The sequence below is a fragment of the Galeopterus variegatus genome, unplaced genomic scaffold (assembly GCF_000696425.1).
Source record: "Galeopterus variegatus unplaced genomic scaffold, G_variegatus-3.0.2 Scaffold2705, whole genome shotgun sequence".
Taxonomy (NCBI): domain Eukaryota; kingdom Metazoa; phylum Chordata; class Mammalia; order Dermoptera; family Cynocephalidae; genus Galeopterus; species Galeopterus variegatus.
In genome coordinates this window covers 102,637-125,452 of record NW_007728816.1, presented here as the reverse complement: position 1 = coordinate 125,452, position 22,816 = coordinate 102,637, and the positions used below count along the sequence as shown (strand labels likewise).

Genomic DNA, 22,816 nt, shown 5'->3' with positions numbered 1-22,816 from the left:
GCACCTCGCTCAGCCAGTGAGCGGGAACCGGTCTGTATGTGGGACCCAGGCCCTCGGGGGGAGCGCCACCGCGCTTCCCAAGCGGCGCACTATAGCAGTGCGCCACCGGGCCGGCCCCTGGATGGTGGTTTTTCCGATGAGATCTTTTGAGGTCGGGAATTTACTCTCCAAACTGCTTGAATTTCTCAACATAGACATTTTGGAGAATAATTCCATGTTTTTACTAGATTGGAATGAATTAAAACTGTCTTTGATGTAGTAGAAAGGAAAACAGACTTAGCTTGTAAGATTAAAAGTGTCTTCTCAACCTTATGAAAATGAATGTTTATAGTCAATGTTCTTGTCTGTGGAGGTAAAATTTATCCCAATTGGAATGAATTAAAACTGTCTTTGATGTAGTAGAAAGGAAAACAGACTTAGCTTGTAAGATTGAAAGTGTCTTAACCTTATGAAAATGAATGTTTATAGTCAATGTTCTTGTCTGTGGAGGTAAAATTTATCCCAATTTATTATTATTATTAACCAAAGAAATGTACCACTCTTTGCTCCAATTGTTCTAGAGTGGTAGAGTTCCCTAGGTTCTACTCTATGGGATTTAAGGGTTTGAGATATTATGAAGACCCCTTTTTGAAGATCCCTTGTATAGACTTCAAGTTTTCCCAGGAAATACAAGTCCTAGGTCCGTTTTCAAATTCTGAATATTCCTGGTAAATGTTCCTGCAAAATAGCTGAACAAGCATGAGCAGAGTGACAGAAATACCTGCCACATTCACCCCCAAATTTTTCAGGATTTTAAACTGGCATAATCCTGGGGACTTGCCACACAGGACCTAGGTGTTTAATAAGAGCTCACTGACCTGGGTTTACCTAACTTTGTCTAAAGCCCTAGAGCAGCTAATCGATAAACTAAAACTCATTTCCTAATTCTAGGCCAACATTAGAATAGGAGGTGTCACTGTTCACTGTTGTATCCCCAGCACCTGGAAAAAATGCATTACCTAGTAAGGGTTGATTGTAATGAAAGATTGCATGAATGAAAGGTTGAATGAATGAATAAATGTGGGAACTATGAGGCAGAAAGAGCTTCCAGCGACAACCTAACAGTATCAACTGAGCTGAAGAAATATGACATTAATTTAAAAATCTGTATAACCAGAAATTTGCTCTAGAGTTAAAGTCAGACTTCTTACTCTAAAGGGGTTAGTTAGCTAAGTGCCAAAAGTATTTCACTACTAAATTCAATGAAACATTCATAGTGAAGTCCCACTACAAAAAAGTACAAAAACAGTATGTTTCATTATACAAAAATGTGCTCTTTTATAATTCTCTGTTTGTATGTGAGTTAATGCTATGTTCTTTCTGCCTTGCTCAAGGCTAGGAAAATGGGAAATACTTAGTTTAAAATAACTGTAACTAGCAAGATAAATAGGAAGCCAAAATGAAATCCTACTCAGGCAAAAGTGAGTTTTAGATTTTCCAAGATTTTCCTCACCATTAGCAGAGGAAATCAAGAATTTATTTCACTTAATTCAGATCTCAGTTCCATTGTTTATGTGTTCTTAACAACAACAGTGAATTGAGATTAGGGAAAGTATTATTTGTACCAAATTTCCTTCATCTATATTTTTCCTAATATCAAAATGTTTACATATAGTCAATACAAACCAGTTTCTCTCAGTGAAATTATGTTCTCTGGATTGGGCCCAGAGAGCACTGACTCAATGAATGTTTCTCCAGTGTCACCATATAGTGTGTCATTGAACTTTATATGGCTAGTTAATACCCTCATCACTCACTGCGATATTTAGGCTCCTGGATTTCTTTATTGCAAGTATTAGAAACAGTAGTAATTCTTAGGAATCCAAAGGGGTTCTAATCTGAGTCTACCATGGAAACTTGATCATGGAAAAGACCCAAACTTCAGAAGAGACAGATCATTATAAGGACACTTATGGTGGGGTTTCTCTGAAACATGAAGTTATAAGGGCTCAGGAATGGACTTAGAATTTAGCTCTTTCTCTGGGATTCTACTATTTAGGGCTTCCTACAAATTATGAAGTCCTGGCCAATTTTTTCTAGTCCCAAGGTGTGGCCTTGGATGTCACTTTAAAAAACCATCACAGACAATGAAAATTAGAAATTTCTTTGCCCTTTTGGAAAATGTCCTTTTGGAAATAAGATGCTCTCAATTTCAGGATTATCGTCATATGAGAAGCACTAGCTAGAGGATGAATGTGAATTGAGAAAATAACAAATTACTCCTTAGGAAGGTGCTAAATCACTATCTGCAAAGTTGAAATCACTGGAATGAGTTACAGAATTGTGCGTCTGGAAATAGCAAATCAGGATATGAGAAATAGAGCTTAAGTGACTTGATCAAATTGCTATCATTTCTTGGCTTCCCAGTTCATATTTTAAGGTACCATATAGTATATAAAACATGAAATAAGTTCATATTTATTATATGAATACTAAAGTATCATTAAATATTTTTTTTTCTTCCTTTATTGTGGATCTCCTATATGACAGTCACTTTACTGTGCCCTGCATATGAGGACAGTTTAAGTAGCCTTACGGAGATCATAGGGGAAAACTAACATGAAATTTAACAGATTAGAACACAATTATAATTGATATTTTAAGAAAATGTTGGGGAAAGCACTGAGGAGGGAGCTACTAACTTTTATCATTCAGTTGAGCTTGGATTGAACTCTTAACATTTAATCATCTCATAGAAGGGGATTTCTGAGCAAATATAGTCAGTAAGAACAACACAGGTGCTATTTAACCTTCTAAGAGAATTCACTTTGTTTAAAGCCTTTCCTGTATTAATTATTTTGTATCATCTGGTCTTGTTTCTAAACTGGATTCTAAGATCTATGAGAGGAGAGACTTTCTACAGTGGTAGACACACAGCAAGAGCACCATAAATATTTGTAAGCTACATGCAAATAAATGATACTACTACATAAGGAAAGGAATTTTAAAATCAATTATGCAGAAAAAGTAAAACAAAACTATTCAAAAAGGCATTGTTACAATTAGGTTGTCATGTTGCATATGTTTAAAATATATCAATATTTCTTTTAAAAGTTATTCTATCTCTGCTTTTGTTTTTATTAACTCAGACTGATGTTTTTTACCCCATGAGTCAAATTTTACAGAATGCCTAGAGTTCATCTCTATTACATGCTAATAAGAATCACTGAGAAACATTTTACTTTGACAGAGGAGTGTAAATTACCCAGGTAACTCTTTGCGCATTAAATGTTTCTCCAGTATCTTCAAATCTTATGCATCTCAAATACTGTGCTCTCAGCAAAATCAGGCCTATTGAGTGGTGTGCATTTCTCAGTGTGCTCTCATTTCTGCAGTGGGACCAGATACTTTGGGGAGCATTCAGAGTGGAAAAGAAAAATCTGAATGATTTTTAAAGTTGCAAAACTGTGCTTTCTGATGTTTCAGAGATGCTTAAATAACCGTTGAGCTTGTCTGGAAAATCATGCAGCATAGGAACAAGGTGCCAATTGAGAAAAAGTCAGCATTATTTAAGTACCTGGAAAGTAAATTTTAATGTTTATCTTTCAGGAAGTGGGTTTAAAACGCCATCTTCAGGGTAAATTAATTCTAGGATACCATGGAGATTATTGAGGGCACAGCCATCATGTTCACAATTTGCTGATCCTAGATAGCTATTTGTTTCTATTTCTGAAACCTGAAAAAGAATCTCAAAAGAACGTTTATTAAACCCCCAACAACAAAAGAGAGCAGGTCATGCTATTTATTTCTGGTACGCTATAGATCAATATGCAAAAACCACAACTAAAGTAGGAAACCTAAGTAAAACTCTATTATTACAAACTGCTAGTGTGTTTGGTTTGCAAATCTTATAAGAGCATTACAACACGGTGGAATAAAATTCAGCCTGGCTCTGAGCCACTTAGTCTGTTGGTCTTGGTTAAGTTTCTGATCTCTCTAAGGAATACCATTCTATTTAAGAGCACCTTTCAAATGTATACTTACAGGTTGTCTGAAGGCTATTTATTCTCAAAGAGAGTAGGTTAGGTTAGATGTTTGGCTGATGTTGTAACTCACTATAATAATAACATCCATTTTATTTATTTAATTTTTAATCACCACCCTTTTAAAAAAAATGAAGAAACTCACGATATCACACCTTCTAAGGGCCAAGAACAGTGCTAGGCATATTATGCATATGATTAGCAAATACTTACAACTTTTCTACAAAAGTTAATATTGCCTTTCTTTTAAAGAAGAGGAAACTATAGCTCAGAAAGTTTAACTGTTGGGAAGATGCAGAATTTTTCTGTAGCTGTCATTTCTCCACCCTTTTCATCTGAAAGAAGTTCCTGACTTCTGGTATCTTTTCCTCTACTTCTTTTTGCCTAGAAAACATGACAACTTATTTTACTCCCTTCAGATTACATAATAATTTGTCATTCCAACAACAATTAACTGGATAAATGAGTGAGATTATAGTTTTAACTTTTTAACAAAAATGTGGGCTGCTTCAGCTGAATTTGTTAAGGTGCAAATCTAGGTGTTCATTCATACAAAGGGGAAAGCAGGGTCATCTGCTCTGCTTTGAGCATTTAAAAAATATTAATGGAATTTTGGAACTGAATAGTCAACCATTTCATCAGCACAATTTGTATTCCCACTATTTGTAATTGCAGAGTTTGTTGTTTCAAGATGCCGAGGATAACGTAATAGTATTGAAGGAGAAATATGGATGATCAGCATCTGTTTTCACAGATGAGCATAGCGAATTACGTTCCAAGAAGAAGGATTGTTAACTTTTAGTTCACCATCAGTTATGCACTCAGGAAACTCAGTCAGCTACTGGGAAGCATATACAGCTTTTATCACTTTTTTCAAACTTTTAATTAGATATTCTCTGTTAGGAAAAAAGTATCACTTGGGATAATCTATTTAGAGAGTAACAAAGGACTGGCCCTTTCTAAGTGCTCAGTTCTCAACTCTACAACGTTATGCTATATATGGCAAGCAGCTGGTAATTTGTTGAATAAATTAATTGTATTTTAATATTTTACATTTTCATTTTGAACGCACAGAAGAGGCCACAGACTTCCTCAGATGTGTCCCTTCACTTTGAATGGTAGTCCCAGAAGTTTTGTAGACAGGTCTGTCTTTGAATTCTGGTTCCACCTCTGTCTTGTTGAAAGATCCCTTGGGCAATCCTGGCGTCATTAATCTTAACTTTTCTCTATTTTTATACTCACCCTTGCTTCCTATGCCTAAATTTACTCTGTGTAATTTCCTAATTTCCACGTCATAACCTGGTTTCACAATTTTATCTTCTGTGCTTAAGCTTGGCTGGCTTGAATTACTGCTATTTCTGATTGTGAGCTCCAGAAAGGTAAAAACTTCAGGCTGCACCAAGAACAGCATTCCAGGTAGGCTAGCTTGTGACAGGTGATTTCTACAAGCTTCTTTGTTCCCAGGAGAGCCACTATGATATGGAATGTTAGAAAGAATCACTATAATTCAAACCCATTGGTGGTGGTGTTTTTAAATCCTCTATTCTGTTTTAGCCCCTGTCCGATACATTTTATACATTATCATATTTGATTATAAGTTAATTTGATCAATACCATTTCATTTCTAATTACCATCCATTAATGACTGACAAATTACATATGCAGTTAGAATTTAAACTTACATTTTATTCTTGATTCTGCTTTATATTATCTTGCAGCTATAGAAAAATACAGGCCAGTGATTCTGGATATTTTAAAATAAGTATATTTCTATATTCCTGCTTTGGAGTTAAGATCTCATCAGAGTAAGAAAGAGACAAAAAAGCCACCTGGAGACAGGATTTCCAAAATGGTAAGTACAGGAAACAAATGGTGAATGATAATTGGACACAATGTAGAAGTTTGTCTGACTGGAATCTAAAAAATACTTTCATTATTGAAAAGAAAATCCTGAGTCAATCAAAAGCCTGCATTTTTTAGCCATAGACTTTCTGAAATGTACATAAGGACTTTATAATATGAGAAATAATAGAAGAGAGAATAAAAACGGTGACAAAGTAATATGTTATAATTCTCTTCTCAGAGAATTCCAGTAATTCATTGAAGAAGGTAAGCTTCGTAACATAGCCTCACAGACAAAGAGATTAAATTCGTAGTTACCTGATTGTCTCATTCCCCCTACATTTCTATACCTGAGAACAGAACTGAGCTCAGTGTGTATTCTTAGACCAATGCTATGCCATGGCAGTTAGAAAAAACCAGGCCTTAAGCTAGGCAAAATGTTAACTTTGCTGTATGACCTGCTCCACACATTGATGTGTGAGGACGGTAACGTGGCCAGAAGATGTTGGAAGCTTATGTTTGTGACCCTCCCAGACTTTGCCCTTACCCTATGTGTCTCTCCCTATGGCTGGCTCTGATTTGTACCCTTTTGTTATAATAAAACTGTAATTGTAAGTGTAGCACTTTCCTTATTCTGTGAGTTGTTCTGGCAAATTATCAAACCTGAAAAGGTAGTGGGAACCCCCAGATTTGTAGCCAGCTGGTCAGAAGTGAGAAAGGCCTGGAGTCTCCCAGACTTGTGACTGTTCTGTGAAGTGAGAGTGATTTTGTGGAGAATTGTGCCCTTAATTTGTGAAGTTTGACCTAACTGTGGGCATACCTCTCATCTCTTTGTTTTTTCTCTCTAATCTTCCCACCAGCCCGAATCAGAGCTCTTTGCCCATGACTGGACCTGTCTGTCTCAGAACTTCTGGATGCCAAAAGCCTCCTGGGGGATCTATCACCTGCTGCTGCAGCCCCCGAGCATGAGGGTGCTTTTCCTGAGATCTCCCTGGACAATAATCACAGGCTCCAGAGAGGCTAACCTAACTATTCTAGATATTGTTTTTGTTTGTTTGTTTTCTGGTACATTTTGTTATCAACTTTGTTTGTTTTCTGGTATATTTGTTATCAACTGAGCTAAATGTTTGACAAGGTACCAGTATGGTTAAGTCATCTGTTCAATACAAAAAACACTGGTTGGAAGTCATCAATAATTATAAATACATTTTCAACTGACAATTTTTCAGCAATCCACATATATATATTAGTTCTCATTGATATATATATATATATATATCAATGGAAAATTATGGCATATTTGATAAATGAATGCAGCACATTCATTTCAGAACAATGTATCTTAGTCTTTTTTTTCTTTAATCTATGCCCTCTTTTAATAAACAAAAATCTTCTTAAACTCTTAAATTCTGTAAAGACCCCCTAAGGTGGCACATCGCCTAGATATATTTTTTCTTAGATGGTGTACGTTTATGTGGGCAAGACTTATTTTCCCCAGCTTTATATTTTGTATTCTGTACTTTGTGTTTTAAAAACAATTCCGCCTATATCATATTGAATATACTTTTTTGTACATGATCTGTTCACCCCAAGATTCTGACAATAAATCACTCAACTCTCCCCTCTCCCTTAGTTAAAATGATTATGTCATTAACTCAACAAAGAGTGATTAAAAAAACCTTTCCTGTGGCTTGTTTTATTGTCTCAAGAAGAGAGTTAGATGCATGTGGACTATAATTTTTTGTGGACTCTCTATCTGTTGGGTAAATTATACAGAAAGTCAAGGTTGAGATTTAACTGTTCAACACACAATTGTTCAAAAGGGAGTAAATTATTTTTCCATTACTTAAACTTTATAGGTAAATACAGTTTACACTTAAACTTATACTTTAAATGGTTTTAAAATGCCAGATTCTCTAACACAATGTTTGCTTACAAAATACCCAGTGTTACAAAAGTGTCGTGTGCACAAATTGTGTGTGACCTTCAGGAATTCAAATGACTGGCATAGTTTTGACCATTCATCCTTTCAGTACTTCTGCAAAACAGATATTGACAAGGAAAAGTGTGTTTCAGTAATAATTTGGTCCTATCATTGTGAGAGAAATTATAAAGATAATTACCAAAGGATGGATATTACATATTATGATCATAGGTTACTTTTTATAGTGCCCCATTTTTGTCTTTGTCTACAACTTTCTAAATCAACCGTAGTGTACGGTTGAACCACCAAGGGAGATTTTAAATAATCCTTGTGGCCAGTTCTTATTTCCAAAAATTGTGATAGAGTTGGTCTGAGGTACAAACTAGACCTGGCTCACCAGGTGATTCTAAAATGTGTAATCAAAGTTAATAGTCTCTAGGATATGTAAAAGCAGGTTTTAGTTTCGCCTGAAACTATTGAATTCAGGTGTGCATAATTCAAAACAAAATTTAAACTGTAAATACATCTAACCTAAAATTAGCAATACAAGCAGTGACGTAGTGGTGGACTGTTCTTTTTGAGCATTTCTTGCCTAAAAAACATGATATGCATTTATTATCGAGACTAACTGAATTAGCTACCCATCTAACTACAACCGCTGAAATAGTAAAAAAGAGAAGGTTAGCTAATTTTAAAATTAATTTCATACCTGAATTTAAAATAGTTCAGAAGGGCAAAAAACATGATATGCATTTATTATCGAGACTAACTGAATTAGCTACCCATCTAACTACAACCTCTGAAATAGTAAAAAAGAGAAGGTTAGCTAATTTTAAAATTAATTTCATACCTGAATTTAAAATAGTTCAGAAGGGCGATTTCATTAGGCCTTCTTACTTTCAATTGAAAACAAAGTTTAAAATCCTATTTTAAAAACTAAATTAAATAACAGTGATATTTATCTCAATAAACTATCATTTAACAACTTTAATATTAATAAATCCCAGGAAAAAATGATTTGCTTGTATTATTTTCTAAATGACAAATTCTTGCCAATATTAAGAAAACTCATCTCCGTGTGTAAAATCAATTTCCACAAATTTATATTTTTATTTACTATTAAAAATAGTCTTTGTTCTTGAATCACATGGCTTGCAATTAGTTGGCTTCATTTTCCTTTGCTGTTTTCACAGATTAATCAATGCAAGGCTTATTTTCACACTGGGATAATAATCATTCTGGCTCGTCAACACAAAATGAATACATTCATGTTCTGCAATTGACTTGAAGTGAGGCACTCAATGCCCTAGAATATGGCCCCAAAATTCCTTTTGCTTTCATTCATTTCAAGACAGTGTATTAATATTATCCTCCTTGCTTCCACACAGCTGTTATCTAAAATGTCACTAAAGAATGGATGCATAATTAGCTCTTCAGTTCACACATTAAATACATTTTAATAAACAGCTCTTTTTTTCTTCTGAGAAGAGAATATTGCTGTCCGTTCTTAGCTGTCAGTCTCATAGAGAATTTAGAGGATGTTTCTTATGTGAAGCATTGCTCAGACAAGCTAATGCATGCACTGTATTTAAAATACACCCTTACTGAATTATAAGCTATTCAGACTCATCCAAAACAATTATAGTGACTCTGATAAATTAGAAAATATTTTTAAAATGCAGAAACTGATTTGCAATTTCTGTATGTCAAATATTCGTGTTCCAGAAATAAATTCATTTTAGAAATGCAATATTTAAATATTAACTTAATAATAGTCAATTTAATATCAATTAAAGGCTTAATAAAAACCAATGCACTAAATATTAAGTAATACTTATAACTATACTAATTACATTTTAATAATATTTATTTATAATTTTAATATTTAGTATTTTAATTTAATATTTATATTTACAATGTTGAAAGAAAAATGGTTTAATACTTAATATTAAGTTGTCTGCAAATATCTTGAATAATTTAATTGTGATGAAACCCAAAGGAATATGTTATTTTCTTGAAGTCAACATATTTGTTACCTCAACAATGATATATGGGCCCCAAAGAGACAAGTACAACTTCAATCTGATGATACACAAAACACAATGTATGAAGATTCAGAGTGAAGTGTCCCACTGAAGGACTCCATTTTTTAAATTTCTGCTGTCTTATTTCAAACCATTTCTGGGGGAAGCCTGAGTGAGAGATTCTATCTGTGAGTCTTTTGAATGCAGGACCCTGTTATTCCAGAGAGTGTTCCTTGTTCCTCTCCCAGTGCCCTCACTTGCCCCCACAGTTCTCCTGCCACCATGGGCAGAAGGCACCTGGGACAACTCACTGTGAGTCTTCTCACGTAACTGTCCAAGTCTGGAGGGTGGCCAGGAACTGAGAATTGAAGCTATTTATTTTATTGAAATACAGACATTCCACTGGAATTTAGAATCCAAACCCATGATACAACCAAAATATGACAGAGAGCACTTACTAATTCAGAGTGAAAGCGAATGAATAAGTGGAGATACAAGATTTATATCTTGGAATAAGCCTCACTGATACAAAAGATTGTGTACAGCTCATTAAAGATAAGCTATAAATGGGTACTAGTTAATATGTGGGGTAAGGAAAATTAATGGAAAATCATCAATCTGTATTTGACTTGAGTGGGTCTTTGAATCACTGCTTCACAAGTTTATTTAAATTTTCTCATCTGCAATTTTGCATATCATAGGATGAACAACCTATCACAACTACCTAATATCTAATACCCCATTATATAATATGCAATACCAAAATCTGAGTGCTCATGATGCATATTAATTTAAATGGGCTTCAAGGTTATGATGCTGAACTCTTAATACTTCTCTTCGTTTGCCTTTGTCCTTGCTCTATTATATATGACTATATAGGATATAAGAGCATTAGAATTCTCAAAATGTAAATCTCATGACCATATGGATTGACATGCAAGTATTTTATTTTCTGGTTATGCAGAAAAGGGAGTATCCCTTTTCAAATGAACATATTAATGATTAATTCTGATAGCACCTGGGAAAGTATATTAAATTCTGCATTTTGTTAGGTATAATCCTGATGATTGAGAAATGAAAAAAAAAAAAACAAAACAAAACTTTCTTCTATATTTTACAATAGGAAACTCTTAAAGGTATTTAATAAAACAGCCTATGTTGTGTTCTCTTTTTAAATAAAATGTGTATATTGATGAAATTAAAAATTGATAAAATATATAACAAAAATTAAAGAAAGAATAAAGTAGTATAATTCAGGGTGATTACAATTTTCTTCTTTTTTATAACTTATATTTTCTATAGTGTATATGTATTATGTTCAGGGTAAGAAAATAACTTACTTTTTTAGGTTAATCAGACTTATGTATCTGCTTAGAATTCTGAACACCCATGGCAAAAAGCAATTCTTGAAAAATAAAATTAATTTCAGGTGTGCATTGTTTAAAATATAAGTGCTTTTGTTCAGAGTTTCCCAGCCCCTGTTCTGTGGCCCAGTGAGTAACACAAATGGGCCACAGTGAGTCTAGAAGATTACGGGGCAGGGGGTAGACCTTGGGCTGCTGGAATCCTGGCTTGGAAGAAGCCTTCTTCCTCAACTCCACTGTGCTGCACACATACCACTGTTTTCTATGAGATCTGCACCACAAAAAAAGTTGCAAAGCATTGGTTAGATTTCTTTGCCTCAGCCTCTGGAATATCATCCTCTGACCAAAGCGAAATAAGCAATTAAATTCTGTCCTGAATAATTATCCTTTTTACATGTAAACCAAGAAGAACTTCCCAGATTAGAGTGCATAGAGAACTTACATAACATTTCCAAACAAAGAATAAAAACCACCTGCAATGTGAGGTGTATTTTTGAACTAATGCTTACTGAATAATGTCAGAAAATGGCAACAGGTCCGAAAGGCCAAAGAAAAGATCATGGCTCTAAAGAATGGTCTGTTTTTATGCATATCTGTGTCTATTCTTTCAACATTGAAAATATGGCCAATTTGGCTGAAATTTTAGTTAGCAAAATAGGTAAATGAAAGTTAATAGGTAGAAATTGTGGCTTAACTAATAGCTTCCTTACTCCACTCAGTCAAATCCCTTTCTACATTTTCCTCATTACTTTATTATGAACAGTTTTTTGACTGCTTTCTGTATGCAGTGAATTGTAGTTGGTAAATTGTAATTTGACCCAGAATAAAATCTAGAGCTTATAGGCATGTACAGCTTTTAAAGTAAAATAGATCATTTCTCTCTAGACTGCTACAGCAGGGGAACCAGACAACCAAGAAAGAGCAATGTAAAAACTCATGAGCATATAGAGATCAGCCTCGGCTTTCCTGATCATGACTCTTCATCTCCATTAGAAGGTTTGAGAAACAGTAGTTGGTACTCACACACTCTTCCCTACTGTCTTAGATGGTACTGACATTTCAAAATGCAAGTAATTGAGAAATAGAAATTTCATCTCTTCTCACCACCTACTCTATCAGAAATCATCAAACTCATCCCTTCCATTGTTTTCAGAGCATGTAATTCTGTAAAGTAAAGCTCCTAAGTTCAATTTCCCCAAATTGATGTGTCAAGTGTGAAAAATAATGACTGTGCTTTGCAAATAAAAATTCCATTTTAAAAAATGATTTATAAATAATTATATGCCTTCTCATTAGCATGTATGTTTCAAGAAATTGTTCACTACAATATCTCCAGGATTGAGAACAATAGTTCATACACGTTAGTCATTAAATAAATATTTGTTAAATGAATAATGTTCTCTGACCTTGTATAGAACTGTTGTATCACATTTTCTACATGCAGCCATAAGTTTCACAACAGTAAGCAGCAAGAACCAGAAAGAGACAATGTCTATCCTGCACACCATCAAATTCTTGGAGCCTAGCTTTTAATAATGTGCTTGGAACAACAGAAATATAGTTATTGCTGTGTTGATCTCAGAAGATGTTGCAGTGGGAGGTGTGGATATTCTGGGATGCTGTCAATCTCGCAATTCATCCTGGCAGTTCCACTGCTGTGGCTTTGGAGAAGGCTTGATTTTTAGATTCCAGTGTTTTTATTAACCACTATCTGACACCTTTGGTCCCCTACTTCCAATAAGTGAAAAATATATAAAGAACAAAATTAAAGCTGTTCTTTCTATGGCAGCTCACCAACTGAGCCAGACCTGTGCAAACTTGTCCATCACCTATTTTTCTGTGAAATAATTTCTGAAAATATTTTTAATTTTTTTTGGAGAATATCCCTGTCTCTTGTAGGAGCAAAAGATTAGATCAATTTGATTAATGCTGGAGAAGATGGAATTTGGGAGAGAGTGAGCCTAGTGCTCATTTTGGATTAATTGTTTATTTTTTTCCTGTAAAATACCACAGTATAAAAGGTCTCCTTCCCCTCAAATAGTGAAATAGCAGGTGGCAGGATTTAGAGAGATACCACTAAGTTGAACATCCTTCCTTTTAAACTAACTCAGGTTTGAAGTACCAGATTCTTTTCTTTCTTCCAGGGTCCACTGAACTCTGCTCCCACCTTAACAACAGCAACAAAAAACAATCAGACACACGTGGATTCCCATTCTTGCTCTCTCACCTCCTAATTGTTGAACTGGGGCAAGTTACCTAATTCTTTGGGCCTTAGTTCCTCATCTGTACAATGCAGATGACAATATGAGTATGTTCCCCACAGGATTCTAATGAGGATTAGGTAATTTAGATATACATATAATTTCTAATAAGGATTACTTCCATAATCTCAAATCCTCATTATAAATTGCTCACTACAGAGCCACAATGGGTATTCCATATGTGGTAGCAGCAATTAATAGTATTCCAACAACTGATGAGAATATAAAAACAGAAGTTGAGCCTGACAGCTATATTCTCAAATTGACTTTTCCTCTGTTGTTCAGTTTCATCATAAAAATGGAAATAAAATACTTTATATTGCAATTAATTATGTAAGTAATCACCTTATGATTGGCAGTGGTGGTGGTGGTCATTTATTCTTCTCCTCTTACTTGTAGAGTCAGCCTTGTGATATTCTACCCAGAGAAATTAGTCAGATTTTACCCTGGTTCCAAAGAGGACACACTTCCTCCTTTCCTCCCAACATCTGGACCTTTCACTTCTCTATCCTGATGCAGCACTACACTTATTTAATTATATGCAGCCCTAAACTCACAGATGACATTCATTGTCTCCTTTACCACACCCCATAAAGAGGAACAGAGTGGCCTCAGTATTATTTTAATAAAAATCCAGGACTGTAAACATCTAAATGAGTGTCATTTTTCAAGGTCAACTGGTGACACTGCACATGTATTTTTAAAGAACCAGAAACTACTCCTTTAAAAATGATGTACTAGGGCTGGCCCGGTGGCGCACTGGATAAGTGCGCCGCTTGGGAAGCGCGGGACATTCATTGTCTCCTTTACCACACCCCATAAAGAGGAACAGAGTGGCCTCAGTATTATTTTGATAAAAATCCAGGACTGTAAACATCTAAATGAGTGTCATTTTTCAAGGTCAACTGGTGACACTGCACATGTATTTTAAAGAACCAGAAACTACTCCTTTAAAAATGATGTACTAGGGCCGGCCCGGTGGCGCACTGGATAAGTGCGCCGCTTGGGAAGCGCGGGAGTGCTCCCGCCCGAGGGTTTGGATCCCACATACAGACCGGTTCCCACTCACTGGCTGAGCGAGGCGCGGGAGCAGCACCGAGGGTTGCGATTCCGTTGCCGGTCCCCGGTCCGGTACAGGGGCAACACTGAGGGTTGCGATCCGTTGCCGGACACGGAAAAAGACAAAAGACAAAAAAAAAAAATGATGTACTATATTGATATATCATTGGTACTCAATAAATCTTTACAAAATATAATTATGATTAATTTTAAGTGATATTTTATTAAAGGATATATTTTAAAAATTAATTTTATACACTAACAATTATAGACTAACTATTTTATTGACTATTAATTTTTATGAGGCAAGCAGTATTTGGTACTTTTAAGAGCCATGCATGCTCAAAAAAAACACTCTGAAAGTTATTTTATAGTAACAATTTCTGCCCTTAAAAGTTTTAAAATATTTTAAACATATATTACATTGAAGATCTTTGTGACATCAGAAAAAACACAATATTTTTGCCAAATCGATGAGTCAGACAATGGACACAGTGAAACATAAATGACATTATTCAGAATGCTCACTGTTGCAGTTGAAAATGATCTATGATTATGATTAATTGCTTGTGAAATTTTGATAAAAATCGATCTGTCCAATTTTCTGGCTCTGGCTCTGTAAGTCAAATCTCACCCTGGAATTACATAAATCAATTTAGTCTGGACTTCTGTAAAAACCGGGGAAAGAAAGATAGAAGTAATTTCTGAGTTGTCAGTGACTGATGGATGTTCTGATTTCACAGTTTTAGTAAAGAAAAGGTCTTACCGTAGCTGTCATAGGCATCCTCACTTACTCCATGACCGTAGTCATAATATTCAGGCACACTGCAACAGATTTAGACAGCAATCAATGTTACTGCAATCAGGAGAAATCAACCCAGAAACTCACATAGAATTTGAAGGCAAAATGTGTGCTAAGATAATATCCCAGGAACCTCTGGGCATAAAATACAATCCTAAAGAAATATTCAGTAAGAAAAACACAGGTTATTGATAAGGAGGGCTATGATTTTTTCATGCCACGTCAGTACTTCTTTATCTCTATCTTCCAAGTTGATAAATCAAATTTGCGCTGAAACACAAGTATAATACTTCAAAATTTGTCAAGAGAAGAGTTATAAAAGATCTATTTCCAAGAAAACAGTGCATGTAAGATGACAATCTGGTCAATTTTATATGAAGTTCAATGCTGTTACCTTAAGAAATATGCACCAATTTCTTCACTTTCAAACACTAAAACTATGTTTATATTTTCCTCTATCCCTTTCACAGCATGTCTGTGCACTTCCCAAATATATAAGCTATTTCTTTTCACTTGATATTTTGCCAGATGCTTCCACATTTCAATAACTGTCAAAAAGATGTTCATACTCCATTTCTTTCTCCAAGGATACTTAATGTCTCCACACACCCAATTGTCCTCACTTTGTCCTGCAGCATCAGGTCTACTAACATCCAAATATCTTTTATACCTCCCATCCTTAAAAAGCCCTACCTCACCCACATATCTCCATCTAGTGACTATCTCTTTTTCTGTCCCTTTGCAGCAAAATTTCTTGAAAATGAACTCTTTTCACTGACTCTTTTTCCATAAGCTTTTGCAGACATTCAATTGAGCTGCTGTCCTTGATGCTCCCTGAAACAGATCTTATTAAGATCGTGACATTTTCAAATCCAATGGTCAAGAACTGGTCCTCGTTTTATCTTAGCACCATTTAACATGGCTGATTATCTCCTACTCCTTCAAACACTTCACTTGCTTCTGAGATCTCCCCTCCTGGGTCTCTTAATTTCATTTCTTCATTCTTCTCTACCACTTAATCCTGGAGACCACTGGGCTCAATTGTTAGAATTTTCTCTTTTCTATTCATACTCACTCTGTAGGCAATCTCATCTGATCTTCTTATGGCTTTAATACTGTCTCTTCTCTGATGACTCCCAAATTATACCCCACTATTGGAACATCCCTTCTACTCTGGCCTCATATATCCAACTGCCTCATGTACATTTCCATTTGGATATCAAACTTACTACATTCCCAACTACAAAAAATTTGATTTTCTTTCCAACTCAAGCCTGTTTTTTTGCATTCTTCCCATCTTTACCAATGACGACACCTTAATTGGTGTTATTCATGACAAAAACTGTGAAGTCCTCTCCTTGCTCTCACACTTAATGTTCAATCCAACAGCAAATTCTTTCACTTCTATTTGCGAAATATATCCAGAATCTGTACATTTCTAAACATCCTTAAAACTATGACTGTGGCTAAAGTTATTACCATCTCTCAATATTTTTCTAACAGGTCTCTGTGCCCTGCTTGCTCTGTTTTTATTATTCACATACCAGTCAAAGTTATTTTAAACATCCTTAAAACTATGACTGTGGCTAAAGTTATTACCATCTCTCAATATTTTTCTAACCGGTCTCTGTGCCCTGCTTGCTCTGTTTTTATTATTCACATACCAGTCAAAGTTATTTTTTTAGAAATTAGTTAGGTAATTTTAGTGCTCCAGTCAAAATCCATGAGTAACTTCCATATCCTTTAGAAAAAATAATAAAAATATTCTTATTTTTGCCTACACAGTTCGACCCCTAAAACTTCTCAGACCTCATCCTTGATCACTTTTCCCTTTTCTCACTCTACTCAGGGCACACTGGGCTTCTAGGTGTTTCCCGAACATGACAAACAGATTATTGTCCCAGGGCCTTTTTATTTACTTTTTTCCACTACCTGGAACATACTTTTTCTAAATGTCTAATTTCCTTCTTTTCATTCTTTCAGAACTCACTCAAATGTCACTTATGAGAGGTTTCTCTGGTCAATTTTTTTTTCTTTATTTTTATTTTTTATTGTAACACAGTTGATTGTATATATCTATGGGGTACAGAGTTGAATATTAATACCTGTGTGCAATATGTGATGCTCAGATCAGGATAATTATAGTATATTCCACATTATACAATGTAATCATTTTTTGTGGCCCTTTACCAATTCCTCCCTTACTCCCCGCCCCCCTTCCCATCTCTGGTAATCTCAGTTCTGTTCTCTCCTTTTGAAAGTTCAATGTATTATTGTGATTGTTGTATCTTTCTTTCTTTAAAATTTATTTCCTTATTTTTTAGCTTCCACTTATGAGTGAAGACATGTGGTATTTGTCTTTTTGTACCTGGCTTATTTCACTTAACATAACTTTCTCTAAGTTCATCCATGTTGCTGTGAATGGAAGTATTTCATTTTTTTTCCCATTGTGTAAATATACCACATTTTCCTTATCCAGTCATCTAACAATGGACATTTAGGTTGGTTCCAACTCTTGGTTATCAATCTATTTAAACTAGTACTCATCCACCCGTACTTTGCTTTGTTCTTAGCATTTATCATAAGCACCATATGGATTATATAAACAAACACACAAACGCACATTGTTTATTTTGCTGTTTCTCATTTCCAGAATGTAAGCTCCTTGGTATAAAAACTTGGTCTCTCCTGTATTCACTTGTTCTAACTGTTTCAGGCTGATTTTTTAGAACAATGTTTGGCACATTATAGCTACTCTATAAATATTTATAGAACAAAAGAATGAACTGCTCATAGGAGATTAGACACTATTTAAATGAGTAGCTTAATGTAACCAAGTCATAATTTTTAAAAATACTGTACAATAAGTGAAAATTATTTTGATTTGAGTTAGTATTTGGAGAATGAATTTATACATTTTAGTCTTACCAAGGGATCTGTAAGTATTTATGACATTTTATATTTTTCTTGCAAATAAGCTCCTTGGTTTAAAGTTAAGTATCGATCATTGTCCCTTGCCTGAATCTTAATTTATAAATTATCTCAAGATTACTAATTCCTTTTAAGTACATAAAAGTGTGGCAAAAAAAATATCTTAATATCAAATACCAAATTGTGTAAGAGCTGAGGACAGGGGATAGAGGCCAAAGGTTGAAAGGGAAGACACAGGCCCTACAATTATATGTTCTCTGAGAATGTGGTTCTCATTATCCCTCAAGGCAATCCCATAGGTCTCATTATATTAAGTACTTGAAATTCCATTGATAGTAAGGAAGGAGAAGCAAAAAAAAAAAAAAAAAAAGAAAAGAAAAAAGAAAATACAAGACTATATGTCAAAGATGAAAAGAGAGGCAGAAAGAAGTTTGGTCATTTTTATCTTCGGAAGCAATTTATAATGCACTAACTTCAATTGTAGCTGAAAGAGGCTGAAAAAAGATTGCCTAGCTTACTCAGTCCTCATTGCCCAGGATATTTACATACAAAATACCTAGGAAAAATGTATGACAATGTGTTTTTCTCCCCATCCTTCTAGTGATTTGACATCGTACAAAGCAAACACCATTGGCTGGAGGCTGGATGTTTATTTCTTCTTTCACATTTAATAGAAATGATGCAACCCAATTTAGAATCCTCACATAGGTGTACCAAATTCCTGAGAGTTGTTACATTGATTCCCTGGATGATCAAGAAGTAGCAGTCATGGGAAAATGATTTACAAGCAGCATTCCCATTTATATGGGTGTAGAGAAAAATGCTGGATTTGACAGAAGCTTCTTCCTGGCTTTCTCACAATCAATAATTTTTCTGTGAGTAAACCTCTGATTATGTTTCCCAAAGTGCAGTATATGAAGACCAGTAACAGCAAACACTAGCTGGTGCCATTAATATGTTTCTCACTGGATTCCAATTTTAATTTAAATGATGAAGATAAGGGAGAGAAAAAGAACAGTAGTGAGAGAGACTACTCTTCTCATATTAAAGAAGCTGCAGTTATTGCCTATTTTAAATGATATATACACACCAAGAGGGAATTTTAACTTTCAGAATTCTAAAAAAGGGAAAATGAAACATACAAGACATTTGTAAAATGATGGGTAATGTAAGATAATGGAAAAAATGATGGCTAATAATCATAATGGATTCTGCCAGAGTCCATACATTTGCTTATTAAAATATCACTTCTCATTTCTTTAACAGAAAAATTTTTACTTGGACAAATGGCTGCACAGGAAGTGGATACAATCCCCAGCCACCCTTCCAGCTAGACATGTCCTTGTGACTAAGTTGTAAATGTGGGATGTGTGCAGAAGTGAAGGTGGCAACCAAGGTCATTTCCAATCTAAAAACAAGCTCCTCATCTTGGACTTGCATGTCTTCACCTTCTCAGCTTGTAGATGCACTCAGAGTGATGATCTAGCATCTACCATGCAAATGAAGACAGTGCCTCAGGAAGTCATGGACTGCAACATGGGAGGCACCTCTGCCTGAGAATGGTCACATGGAGCAGAATTTACACTACTGCTTACCTCAGGGATTGTTAAGAGAAAAACAAATTTGTTTATAGTGTACAAGTCACTGAGTTCTGAATCTCTGTTACAACAGTTTACTTGAACATAGAAATCCATATGTAGAAGTGTGGATCTGCTATTAAAACCCCAAACTATGGAGCATTAGCTTAGTAAGAGGATAGAGAGGATGAAGAAAAGCATAACATGTGGTAGAAAGCAGATGACCTTTGTTATGCCATTGCCAATGACAATTTGGAAGGCAGGCTATAGGCCTGTATGTACTTCAGTGATAGTGACAAATACTGGACAAAACCCAACTGTTAGTAGTCCTTGCTGCTTTTAGAAAGGTTTACTAAATGTAAGATTACAAATAAGAATGCACCATTTTGCAAGAATAAGTGAAAGTGAATAGAACTTTGCTAAGAGAAGCTATCTCTGCCTTACTTATGTTAGTTCTACAATTTAAATTGATAGAGGGTTCAGAAATTTGGAATTTAACAGGATTAGAGAAGTTAGCTGCTTCTGTATTCCAATAGCAAGAGATAAGCGTTGTTCAAAGATGTCCTCACATCTTCCAATTAGACTTTGCTATAATCCCTAGAACAATCCTTAGGCTCCCAAACATTCACCAGCAGGAAGAATGATGCAAAAATTGTGAAGTCCCAAAGAAGGGCATAGTCTACTGGAACCAATTCAGATATGACCATAGATAAGTTCATTTACCCATTAGGATAAGAAAGAACCTTCCAGGAAATCTTGTGGAACTCCCAGAAAAGAGAACCAAGGTTGCCAGATGCACTAGTAAAGAAAATTATTTCACTGCTGTTGTTGTTTTAAAATCTCTGCTCGTAACTGTTATTGTCTGCAGGGTATTCCATGTTTCCTTCTTACATTTTTCTTTTTTTTGGGGGGGGGGAGAAGGATAGATCATTTTTATTTATTTATTTATTTATTTATTTATTTTTTGTGGGTGATTTTTTTTTCATTAAATTTTTATTTTGTCAATATACAATGTATATGGTTATTATGGCCCATCACCGACACCTCCCACCCTCCTCCCTCTCTCCCCTCCCCCGCAAGAATGTCCTTTCCGTTTGCTTCTTGTAACAACTTCAAAAAGGTATAGTTGTTGATATCAAACTAAAAAGCTTCTGCACAGCAAAAGAAACAATTAACAGAGCTAAAAGACAACCTTCTTACATTTTTCTAAAGGCAGTTTCTATTGCAGTTATTCTGCTCCTTTTTGACCACTTTATATTGGGTGTTTCACATGGGGAGGATGGTTGAGAGTGGAAGAGATAATCTGCCTAAAATTTTACAAGTTACCAGATTTCAAAAAACTACCCAAGACCTAATGCAGAGGTTGGCATATTTCTAAGAGATCCTGTATTTTGAACTGTATTTTAAACTTGGATTTTCTTTGTTGAGGAGAAAGTGGTATTTTTTTGTTTGTTTTTGTTTTTGTGTCTAATGGGAATAAGGATGCTCGCTCATATTTGGATGACTAGAAGGTTGGGATATAGAAGACTTCCAGTTGTTTCTCTCCAAAATCCATTTGTCCCTTCTTCCATGAGAGACACTGACTGGCTCAAGACTACATTTCCTATTCTCCCTTACTGTTGAATGTGGCCATGTGCAGAGTGATGTCATAAATTCCCTATGACTTGCATGAAAGTAAATTCCTTGTCCTTTACTTTCTTTCAATTTTTATGAAATCTGCTGGAAATGGCAATGACTAGAGCCTCTTTGGAAGATTCATGTTAATGATGGCATCCCTCTAGCCTGGATCTCTGAATGGTGCCAAGGAGAAGAGCCCACCAATCTGCCCTAGTCTATTGTGTATGAAAGAGATAAACTTTCTGTTGTTTGAGCCACTGAGTTGTGGAACTTTCTTGTAATGAAAGCTTAGCCCATACCCCAAATAATATAGTTGGTAGTTAAAGCAATCCCTTCAAGACTAGCAGGCATTCGGAAAAAAATTGTTGAATGAACAAACAAATGACTGAATAACAAGAAGTCAAAGAAGAGATCACTGTATTTGAACATGAGTAATCTTAGAACATTTTTATAAATATCTTTATAGAATTTTGTGCATGCTTCAGAAGCAATGTCCATTTATATTGATAGCAATGGGAACAGTAAAAAAAAGAAACAAAAAAAATCACTCATTTCCTTTCCAAAATAAATGAAATTCAGATTAAAAGTTTAACAAATTTTTGCCTCCTTTGTTTCTGCTGCCTTTGCTAAAATTATTTATTTATTATTTTTTTTCCAAATATGTATTGGTGTTTAACATCTTGAAGCCAAAAAGCCAGTGTTGTGTAGCATTTTACCCATAATTAGATATTGTTTGAGTCAATGAAGCTAACATAGTATATCCTGATTTTATGTATGTGCCAGTCCCTAGGAAAATTATATCTGCTGTAACCACCAGAGTAATTATGTTCCAAATCACTGATAATTGTGATATTATCACCTCCATAATTATAATTGTGTTTAGGAACCTCGATCATTATATTTTCTAAAATGTAAGATGGAATAATAGTGAATTGAAAAATAAATAACCAGATTGTGTATAACACAGGATTCATTTGTCCACTTATCCTTATATTTCAACATGATTAAACAATATGATAAATGAAACAAATGTGATGAAATAATAGCTTTGTGAAATAATGAAATGAAAGTATAGAGTCAATACCATAGCCTACTTTTTCTAAACAATATCATATATTTAAAAAATTTATTCTATCTTTTATTGTGTATATTTAAGGTGTTCAACATGACATTTTGATGTACTTAAATATAGTGAGATGGTTACTATTACCAAGCCAATTAACATATGCTAAAACATAATATAACAACATAAAAATCTCATGTGAAGGATCTATAACTACCCAACTATTCTTAGCATTTAAAAGGTATTCTCAACTTTTGTTCTCTTAAGCATTTACACTGAAAGCTTTTTGTATTGTCTATTAATTCTATATATATATATATATATATATAT

The 22,816-nt window shown here is 34.7% G+C and overlaps 1 long non-coding RNA gene across 1 annotated transcript in view; it reads right to left on the bottom strand.

The window, feature by feature from the left end:
• The window catches only part of LOC103598663, a 98,047-nt gene that overhangs the window by 44,783 nt on the left and 30,448 nt on the right, over positions 1-22,816 (bottom strand). The window contains exon 2 of the long non-coding RNA XR_551216.1: positions 15,263-15,321. This is a non-coding gene — a long non-coding RNA (uncharacterized LOC103598663). The remainder of the gene's footprint in view (positions 1-15,262; positions 15,322-22,816) is intronic.